Source organism: Rhamphochromis longiceps, linkage group LG6 (genome assembly GCF_057381845.1).
Source record: "Rhamphochromis longiceps isolate RC_006_pf linkage group LG6, R_longiceps_female_GT1.1, whole genome shotgun sequence".
Classification (NCBI taxonomy): domain Eukaryota; kingdom Metazoa; phylum Chordata; class Actinopteri; order Cichliformes; family Cichlidae; genus Rhamphochromis; species Rhamphochromis longiceps.
Genome location: NC_140562.1, coordinates 14,549,010 through 14,559,788, shown reverse-complemented (window position 1 = coordinate 14,559,788; position 10,779 = coordinate 14,549,010).

Genomic DNA, 10,779 nt, shown 5'->3' with positions numbered 1-10,779 from the left:
TGTTGTGGTAGATCAGTGTACACTTGATCCTAGTGAAGGACAGAGACCTGAGTGGACCTATGATAGGCAATTAGCTCGTGAAGCAACACAGACATGCACACAAAGGCCTTGGCAAATACACAAACACAACTCCACACACACATACACACACACATCACAAGAGGCAGAGCTGGCTTGCTCTCTTGATAGGCAATTAACTTACTGCAGACACCTCATCAGCATGTGAACAAAAATCCCCTTTTAATCGGACACACAAACATGCATACGCACTTCTTCGCAGCTTTGCATATGCAGCGTTCATTGCAGCATTGACATGCAGCGCGAGAGGGAGAATCTGTTCCCATTGCTGGCGCCTTAGCATTGCTAAATTTCAAATGCACATGCACAAAGAATACGCGCACGCACACACACACACACGCGCACACACACATATATACGCACTCATCGGTGGGATCAGGGGGCAGATGATTCCTCAGGAGTCCTGCTGAGTTAAGTAATCACACTCGAGTGTTTAATAACTAACGAGAACCTGATGATGCTCTTTAATTAACACAACGCTAATTGAAGAGGGCTGGCGAATCACAGCTCTCAGTCCTGTCTGCTCTTTGAATAATTAGTGAGCAAAGGATTGTAGGCACAGAGTCTCCAGCTGTAGGTTAGTCAGAGGCAGCTGATGTGCACCATGGATATTTATGAGAGGACGTCATTATTGCCTAAAAGCGACAGCGTGATGGAGGTGTTTTTGTTGCGATTGAAGGACTCAGAATAAGCTTGGAAGTATTTACGCCCTTACTGCACATTCAAGTCTGTTTTCACGTGATGATTAAAACATCCTTAGTGCACTGGAATTGGAAATGCTTTCCTACTCCGATAAATTGCCTGCTGTGAAACAGGCCACCTGTGTCTCACGGTGGTCATGAATGTACTAAAGGCAACTGGACAAACTGTCACTTTAATGGAAATAATGCCCCTGATGGTTATGGGTCCAGAGCTTATGACCACACTGCAGCACTGTGAGTTTTGCAAAAATAAAACTCTAGGCATGAGGGAGCTTTCACAAATATTAGCTTTCAGTGGATTAAAAAATGGCCAAAATAGAAAGTGTAAAAGAAAGTGTAAAAACTGACCTTATTTGCAGTGGTATCATGTAACTTTTGGATGTTTGGCTATGGCTGCAGACATTTTTCAGTTCCAGATTGGGCACTGTGCTTGTTGAAAAGGTCAGCAAACCTGACCACATGTTTGAAAGAAAAGCAAAAACCATAAAGACTATAAAACAGGCATTCACGTATTCAAAATATTGAATATCAATTGCATTTTCTTTTCATTGGTCAGAAACACTAAAACACAGCTAGCTGCTTAGCCACGAGCTGGTCCACAAACAGCAGGCTACTCTTGTGTTTTCTTATCCATCCATCCGTTTCCTACCCTTCTAATCCAAATGTGATGCATAAGTTGCAATTGTGAAAAACAGGTTCAAATTAAACCTGTTTTTCGAAGACGTCAACTGCTTAACATCAAGTAACAAGAGGAGAGCCTTCCCAATCCTTTGTTCAACACAGGTTTTCATGTTTCACAGGCTACATGTGGAACATGAAAACAGCCATAATTCACGATTTACCGTGAAAGCACAAAGATTTGGGGAAGAGTTTGCGTAAGAAGCTGATCTCTGAGCTTGTTGGGCATCAAAACTTTGCCCAATCCTTCTTGTGTCGGCCTGAGAAGACGTTCAAGTTCCACTAGTTTGTCTCCAATAAATTAGGGCGAGAAGTTTGGAGAAGTTTCATGTGGCTGAAAGATGGGGATAGGAGAAAACATGGCAGCATGAAGGAGAGGATTACTGTTTTGTTAATGAGGATTATCATACAAACCGGTGAAAGGCAACTAAGCTGAGCTGCATCGTCATCAAACCGATTTAGTTTTCGTCTCCTATTTAGAAGGATTACGAGAAAATGTTATTGTAATTACAATTGTTTAAGCAATGAGACCAGCTTTATAGCTATTCTAGTCTGTTGTTATTTTACATTGCATGGCTAATATAGTGGCAAGTGTTTGTGTGACGGTTTACTAATCACGTTATTATGTTTTATATATCTAGCTGACTTAATTTGGTTAATTTTGCAATGCTAACAATGTTACAAAAACGCAAACATCTGTACTGATTACTCACTTTAGCAAGAAAAAGATTACCCTGAGAAATTTCCTCCATCTCTCCTCCTTCCTCTATCCCCCCTAGAAAGCTGCTTCTGTCTGTTTATAGGTTTCATGTGGGAAAAGGACAATGGTTTAAATAGAGGGGGGATTTCAAGAGATAATTAAGGAGAAACGAACAGGGAAACTATTGAAGGAGGAATGGAGGAAGGATTGGGAGCAGAGAGGATAACGGAGGAGCGGAAGCTACCTTTGTTGTGTCTCAAACAAGTGGATCAACTTAACTGCTTCTGAAACACCATGAATATGTATTATATCAGGTTATTCATCCAGCACCATTGTTTCCTCTTCAAATTATATCCCAGCAGAAGAACACTGAGTGAAGACAAAAGAAAATTGGTGGAAATAAAAATGTAACAAAAACAAAAAAGAGACAGAGCGGTTGTTTTTATGTCCACGCAGGTTCTTTTGTGGCATTAGAGTACTCTTCAGAGATGACTCGCTTTTATTCCTCCCAATAATGCTGTCTTTTGATGGTAGAAGTCTAATTAACATCTATTTGAATAATCTGATTATTCATAAAAAAAATGTTGGCGAGAAAGCAGAAATATATAGCTTAAATATCTTTTGTCACCATTCACTAATATACCAAAGGTAATATGTGGAATACTTAACTTAAAACCTCATTTGAACACAGAGGTAAAGCTAATTAAAGTGTTTGTTACTGGCTGGTGTCCCTACATTTAAATTTAATGTGAAGACTTGGCCGTAATGCATCTCAGCCCTTGCATTCCCCTATGCAGTCTTATTTATTGAAATATATTGTATTAAAAAAGGTTTTAAGCTTACTAAGATCGTAAATAGTCTGTTTGATACTTAAAAAACTCAAGTTACAATTACACACAGAGTTCCATAAACTTTATAATAATAAAGAAAAGAAGAAAATAAACTTACTTAAGTAATTACTTATATTTTTACTTACTTACATTTATAGATAGTCATGATCCTCAGTGAATAGATAAGATCCCAAACAACTTCTTGATACCCTGACTTTTGAACTTTAAGAAGCTTTGAGTGTTCCTCTAGCAAGCATTACCAAGCTAACACCATGACTCAACATAGCTAAAACGTTAACATTAAACCTTTGCTATTGCTATTGTGAGTATGTTAGCATGCTTACATTGGTTTAATAGTGTAACAGAGCTGCTTTGCAGCATGCTTTGGTGTTTTAGAGGATTAATAAACGAAAGCTGAAGAATTGTGTTCACATCTGGGCCTCTGTACTGCTAGCCTTATGATTTTTCCTCATACATATAGTTAACTAACACAGTGAATACACAAATAATTTTTAATGAAGAGAAAAGTGAAGAAAAAAATCTGGTTTGTCTGAGGAGGAAAAAAATGAGTGGCATTTACTTAAAAATGAGAGTGATTTAAGATTTTTCACAATTTGTTACAGGTTAGGCTGTTAGCATTAGCTGTGCTGTTAGCATAGAAAAATAAACAGGTCAGCCTTTTTTTCAACTTGCTCTTTATTTTGAGACTGCAAACATCTGAGCTTATTGTGGTTTGACAGACATGTGACCGATAACCATGTGACATTTACTTGCTTGCCATTTTGAATGATCATTGTGATAATGCAGGATCAAATGAATAAACCAGTCACATACAGGGTTACAGACTGGCCTGTGACCGATTGTGATTTCTTTGCAGCTGATTCTTTAAAAATGGGCATTTCTTGCTTATTTATATTGGGATTGCGGTGAATTAATTTGCAAGAACATTTTTAGCAAAGGGAATACAGCTAAAAGCTAAGATAATATTAAGTTTATGTTGTTCTGTCAGGACGAGCATCAAATCTAAAAACAGATGCAAAATTATAACGTAAATCTCAGACACCGTTGTCATAAAGCTCCTCGACTATCAATTAGTATGTGCATCTAATGGCTGCAGTTGGCTAATGTAGCTGAAAGCTATGATAGTTTCAATCTCAGTGGAGTAACTCTGTCTGTAATACAGGCGTGTCCGTCTCTCATTAAACTGAGTGGATCTGGGAAAGCTGAGAGGCTAGCAGCTTTTTGTCTAATTGTTGCGCATGTGCATTGATAAAACACCGTGTTTGACGGTAAGAACAAGGAAGACCAGAGTACAAGGCAGGATGCCTCTGGTCGCTTTTTACTGCTCTGAGGTCAGTTACGATGTGTGCTTCGTGTGGAAACACAGCTAGCTTTAGCAAGTAGACGAGCTTCAGTGATTTAGCATCGTAATAGATGAGTTTCTGCTTGCTAATCACCTTGGCTAACATATGTAATGCAGAGAAGAGCGTGACCACTGTTCAGTTGTACACTGACAAAAAGACTTTTTCACGTAGAGCCTGAAAAAGTTAATAACTCCTTTACTAACTTAACAAGGAAAGCTGTAACTATAATGGAGAAGTGGCAGTTCTGACCATGTCCGGTCAGGCAAGTTGATTAGGTGCAGGCCTGCATTTCTAAGCTCATGACAAACATTTTTTCACAATTATGTGGTCTTCACAGGACAGCCACAACAAACATATTGTAACGATGGTTAAGTGTTACTGGACAGTGACATGTTGGTTTTCTCTGCACACTGTTGTTGTTCCTTTAAGATTCATGTTTGGTTGGGCTGCAGGAAGTAGTGAGGGTGGTGTACAGGAAGGGGTGGGGGGACCTGGTTGTTCTGTGTGTGTGCCAGGCTGAAGAGAGGTGTAGTTCGAGAGCGCTTCCCCCTGAGTTAACAACCCGCTGGCTTATGTGCCGAATAAACGGACAAACTGAGACCCCAACCGTCTGGTTCTTGTGAACGTTACATTGGTGTCAGAAGTGAAGAAAGAAAAAAGAACCCCAGAACGCCCGAGACCCTGTTGCCGGCGACGCTTGCCGTTACGAGACGAGGATGTTGCCGGGCAGGATTAAGAAGGAGACGGAGGAGAGGGAGGTTCGTCCGCGCTCGCCCGCCCATGGAGTGAGGGAAACGGCGCTGCGGCTGTCTGCCGAGGCTGGATTTTCTCCAGGTTTGACTAGGCTCGGGAACTGTTCGCACAGCGGCCGCGATTCCGGCGGGAAGGAGTCGACCTCGCTTGGCGCGCCGTCACGTGATGTAAACAAACATGGCGGCGCCCAGCAAGCTGCAGCGAATATAAAAACGCCTAAGTTCAGCGGCAAGACGCCATGGGAAGTGTTTATCGCACAGTTCGAGCTGTTAGCTGTTGCAGCTGGCTGGTCTGAGGAACATAAAGCTCTCCAATTGGCTTTGTGCCTGTGTGAGGATGCAGCTGCATGCCTGCTGCTGCTGACCGAGGAGCAGAGGGGAGATTATAATGCTCTGGTCGGAGCACTTCAGAGGCGCTTCGGGCAGTATAACCAACCAGTGCTGCTGAGGTCGGAGTTCCACAACAGACGCAGATTGCCAGGTGAGCCCCTCCGCATTTTGGCCCATGAAGTCGAGTGCCTTTGCCGGAGGGCGTATGACAGCATGCCACCATCAGTGCAGGCGGAGTTAGCTCGGGACCAGTTCCTGCAGGCCCTGAGCCCTAAAGAGCTCCGCATGCAAACTCAGCTTGCTCGGCCGGCCACACTCAGTGCAGCCCTGGAGCTAGCGTTGGAGAGGGAGATGCTTGCAGGATCCTCTGGGGGCGCTGACGACGCACACGTGGTGAGGGCTGTGTCAGCACCTGTGGAACAGATGGAGACGCCAGCGGGCCTGTGCAGTTTGGTGCAGACAGCTTCGCTGCAGTCGCCTTCCCCTCGGGCTGGCCCACACCGCCGACCTCAGAGCTGCTGGGGATGTGGACAAGTCGGACACCTCATCAGGCAGTGCCCCAAGCTTGCAGCGGTTCAGGGAAACGCCCACGGGCCCGTGTAGGCGGGAGTACACGGGCCTGGGAGAACGACATCCCCACACCACCGCCACCTCCACCCGGTGCGGCCATCACTGTGGGCTGGACCCAGGTTGGCGGCTTTTGCCATGTTCCAGTGACGATTGCGGGGGTGTCCTGTACGGCCCTGCTGGACACGGGATCCAATGCAACGCTGGTCCGACCCGATATTGTCCCAACCGGAGCTGCTGTACAACCGACTAACGTGCAACTTAAGACTGTGACCGGTGATCTGGCCCCAATGAGAGGGAAGGGAGTGTTCCAGTTCAAGGTGGGGGACCTCGGTGTGTCTTATGCTGCCTGGGTGGCTGACGTGCAGGACGCCTGCATCCTTGGGCTGGATTTTTTACGAGCCATTGGTGGTGTACTGGACTTAGGCAAAGGCCTCCTCGTACTCCCTGATGGGAAGAAGGTGCCGCTTATTCCTCCCCCGGTCTGCACAGCATCTGCCGCAGCGTCCACCTCCACCGCAGAGACCCCTGCAGACCCGCCAGCAGAACAGCGAGCGGAGGAGGAGGAGGAGGAGAGGCTCTCAGCAGTGAGGAGTATCTGGTCAAAGAACTGTGAGGGGCTGACTCCACAGCAGCAAGAGAGTCTATGGCAGGTACTAAAAGAGTTTAGTGACATTTTTGCCCTGAAAGAAAGTGATGTTGGCTTGACACACTTGGTAGAGCACGTCATTGAGACCGGGGATGCCCAGCCTATTAAAGTGCGCCCCCGCCGCCTGCCCCTGGCTCATCAGGAGGCTGCAGACAGGGAGCTGTGTGAAATGATGAAGGCGGGCATCATAGAACCATCTGATAGCCCGTGGGCCTCCGCGGTGGTGATGGTGCCTAAGAAAAAAAGTCCTAGGATGCGTTTCTGTGTGGACTACAGACCACCCAACAAAGTGACGAAGAAAGACTCTTACCCCCCTTCCCAGGATTGATGAGTCCCTCGACTTAGTAGCCGGGTCCTCCTGGTTTTCCACCCTGGACCTGCGGAGTGGCTACTGGCAGGTGCCACTGTCCCCGGAATCCAGACCGAAGACAGCCTTCTGCACTAACAGGGGACTATGGCAGTTCAAAGTCCTGAGTTTTGGCCTTTGCAACGCTCCTGCGACCTTCGAGAGGCTCATGGACAGTGTGCTGGCTGGCGTCCCACGGCAACGGTGTCTGGTTTACCTGGATGATCTTCTAGTGCACGGGAGCTCCTTTGATGCTGCCCTGGATGCCCTGAGACAAGTGTTGGAGAGGGTGGCGGCTGCAGGCCTGAAGCTGCATCCCGACAAGTGCCACTTCATGAGGAGGGAGGTGGAGTTTCTGGGCCACAAGCTGGGTCGTGAGGGCATCAGCACTTTGGAGGAAAAAATTCACACCATTACCGAGTGGCCCACACCAGCAGACCAGAAACAGCTCAAAAGCTTCCTAGGACTGGCGTCTTATTACAGGAGGTTTGTGAAGGGCTTTTCCTCCATAGCCGCACCACTCTTCCACCTGCTGCAGAAGGACCGTGACTTCATCTGGACCCAGGACTGTCAGCAGGCGTTCGACACCCTCCGCAGATCGCTGACAGAGTCCCCAGTCCTTGCCCCCCCTGACCCCGCCCTGCCTTTTGTCCTGGACACTGACGCAAGTAATGTGGGGCTGGGAGCGGTGTTGTCGCAGGTTGGACCGGAAGGGGAGAAGGTGGTGGCGTACTTCAGCCGGGTCCTGAACAGGAGCGAGCGGCGCTACTGTGTCACACGACGAGAGCTGTTGGCTGTGGTGGCGGGGGTGAGACACTTTAAATACTACCTGTGCGGCACAGCATTTGTTGTCAGAACTGATCATGCTGCCCTTCAGTGGCTGATGTCTTTCAGGGAGCCAGAGGGACAGGTGGCTCGCTGGCTGGAGGAGCTCCAAGCCTTCAATTTCACCGTGGAGCACAGAGCAGGGACGCACCATTCTAACGCAGACGCCCTCTCTCGCCGCCCATGTGCTGCAGCTGGCTGCCGTTACTGTGAGAAGCGAGAGGAAATAGAGCGGGAACTCACGACAATAGACGGAGCAGCACAGCTCGCCTGCAGGGTTCTTCTGGTGGTGGATGCAGCGGAGTGGAGGGCACGGCAGGAACAAGACACAGACCTGCTGCCGGTCCTGCAGTGGCTGGAGAAGGGGGAGCAACCCCTTTGGGATGAGGTCACTGGGTTTTCCATCTGTACCAGGGGGCTGTGGGCCAAGTTTGCAGCTCTCAGGCTGAAGGAGGGGGTGTTGGAGCGTGCCTGGAAGGATCCTGCCACGGGGGAGGAGAGGTGGCAGGTTGTGGTGCCAAGGTCGCTGAGGTCAGCTGTGCTGGGAGCCTGCCATGGGAGCACTGGCTCTGGCCACTTTGGGGTCTCCAAGACTCTTCGCCGCCTCCGCCAGGGCTATTACTGGGGTCAACAGCGGAGGGATGTGGAGGACTTTTGCCGCAGCTGTGATGCATGTTCCTCACACAAAGGGCCACAAGACCAGTCCCGGGCTCAGCTTCAGCAGCAACCAGCAGGAGCCCCAATGGAGCGAGTAGCTGTGGACGTCATGGGCCCATTTCCTCGCACAGACAGAGGAAACCGCTATGTTCTTGTGGCCATGGACTATTTTACCAAGTGGCCGGAAGCATACGCCATCCCAGATCAGGAGGCTGAGACGGTCGCTGATGTATTAGTGGAGGGGATGTTCAGCCGCTTTGGAACAGCAGAGACCCTCCACAGTGACCAGGGGCGTAACTTTGAGTCCAAGGTATTTGCTGCCATGTGTGAACGCCTTGGGACTAAGAAAACCCGCACCACCCCACTTCACCCCCAAAGCGATGGGCTGGTGGAAAGGTTTAACAGGACGCTGGCCCAGCAGCTAGCCATCCTTACCTCAGAACACCAACGGGACTGGGATTACCATCTTCCCCTTACCCTCATGGCCTACAGGTCGGCAGTGCAGGACTCCACCCAATGTACGCCTGCCCTGCTCATGTTAGGGAGAGAGCTGAGAACTCCTGCAGAGTTGGCTTTTGGGAAACCCCCGGACGCGCCAGAGGCCCCACCGGGCCGGGACTACGCAAGGAAGCTGCAGGACCGGCTGGATTCTGCACATTCCTACGCCCGAGAGCAGCTGGCGAAGGCAGGCCTGCGCCAAAAGAGGAATTACGACATCACCACTAAAGGGAGGCACTTCCGTGCTGGGGAGCTGGTGTGGGTCTACAGCCCAAAGAGGAAGAAGGGACGGTGTCCTAAACTGGATAGCAGCTGGGTGGGGCCTTGCAGCGTCCTAGAGCGAGTGGGGGAGGTTGTTTACAGGGTGCAGTTGCCTCCTAGGGGGAGGATAGTAGCGCTGCACAGAGACCGGATGGCCCCCTACAGAGGACAGTCCCTCCCCTCCTTTCCAGAGGGACGTGTACAGAGCGTCCATGACCCTGCTCAGAGGGGCCCCCGACCGGGGCTGCGTTCCCCCCCCTCGGACTCTTCACCCCAAAGCCCCGAAGCTCCGCGTCCTCCTCAGGGGCTCAGGAGGTCAAGGAGGGAACGTAGGCTACCGCCCCGCCTCAGAGACTGTGTCGTTCCCTCGGGGACGAGGAACTTATTGCTGGGGGGGCAGTGTAACGATGGTTAAGTGTTACTGGACAGTGACATGTTGGTTTTCTCTGCACACTGTTGTTGTTCCTTTAAGATTCATGTTTGGTTGGGCTGCAGGAAGTAGTGAGGGTGGTGTACAGGAAGGGGTGGGGGGACCTGGTTGTTCTGTGTGTGTGCCAGGCTGAAGAGAGGTGTAGTTCGAGAGCGCTTCCCCCTGAGTTAACAACCCGCTGGCTTATGTGCCGAATAAACGGACAAACTGAGACCCCAACCGTCTGGTTCTTGTGAACGTTACCATATGCTTTATAGAATATGAAGCTGTAAATTAAACAGAATATAAAGTACTTAGAATGAGCTCAATCTTAATAATAACAAATACTTTTAATTAAGTAGATATTTATTCAGCTAAAGAAGTAATACTATTTTACAATTCAGCCAGGGAGGAGTGCTGAAAATGATGTCCATGTGATCGACTTTATTTTGTTAAATCAGCAAATAGTGAAGGAAAATTGATTAATTAAATTTAATTAAATTTTTTTGGTGGTGGTGCTCTGCTTGCCTTTCTGCAAAAGTCACGGCACGCCACTGATATCCAGGATTGTTTAAACTTGGAATATGAGCTATTTTCTCCCTGCAACCCTGTACAAAGTAGTAAACAAACACAAAACGATAACTAGCACGATAAAATATTTATTAAATATTGATTTATGTTAAAAATGTTTTCAATATGCACACAAAAGAACAGACTAAAGAAAGGGACTACCTTCCCTAAATCAAACAATGAACATGGGAAACACACACAGATATTCACACTACACAAGCAGAAACACAATAATGTAGGTAGCACTCACCTGGAGGGAACAGAGGAACAAGGGGCTAATTAGTGATGATGAGAAGTTAATTTAGTCAGACACCTCAGGTAATAGTCTCCCCCCTCCTGTCTTCGGCTTCCTCTTTCTCACCTTCTCTCTCCCTAAGTTGTTCCCCACTCTGCATCATGGTTTTTGCTTTCCGCCCAACCAATTTTCATGTTCAGACAAGGTGTCAAATGTTCTGTTGTGTGCTTTTGTATCCCTTTAATATGCTTCTCTCTCTCACTTGCACTCCAGGAAACACACATAACCGTGCGTATTCCTTAGAGATCGGAGAGGCTGCAAAGCAGGTG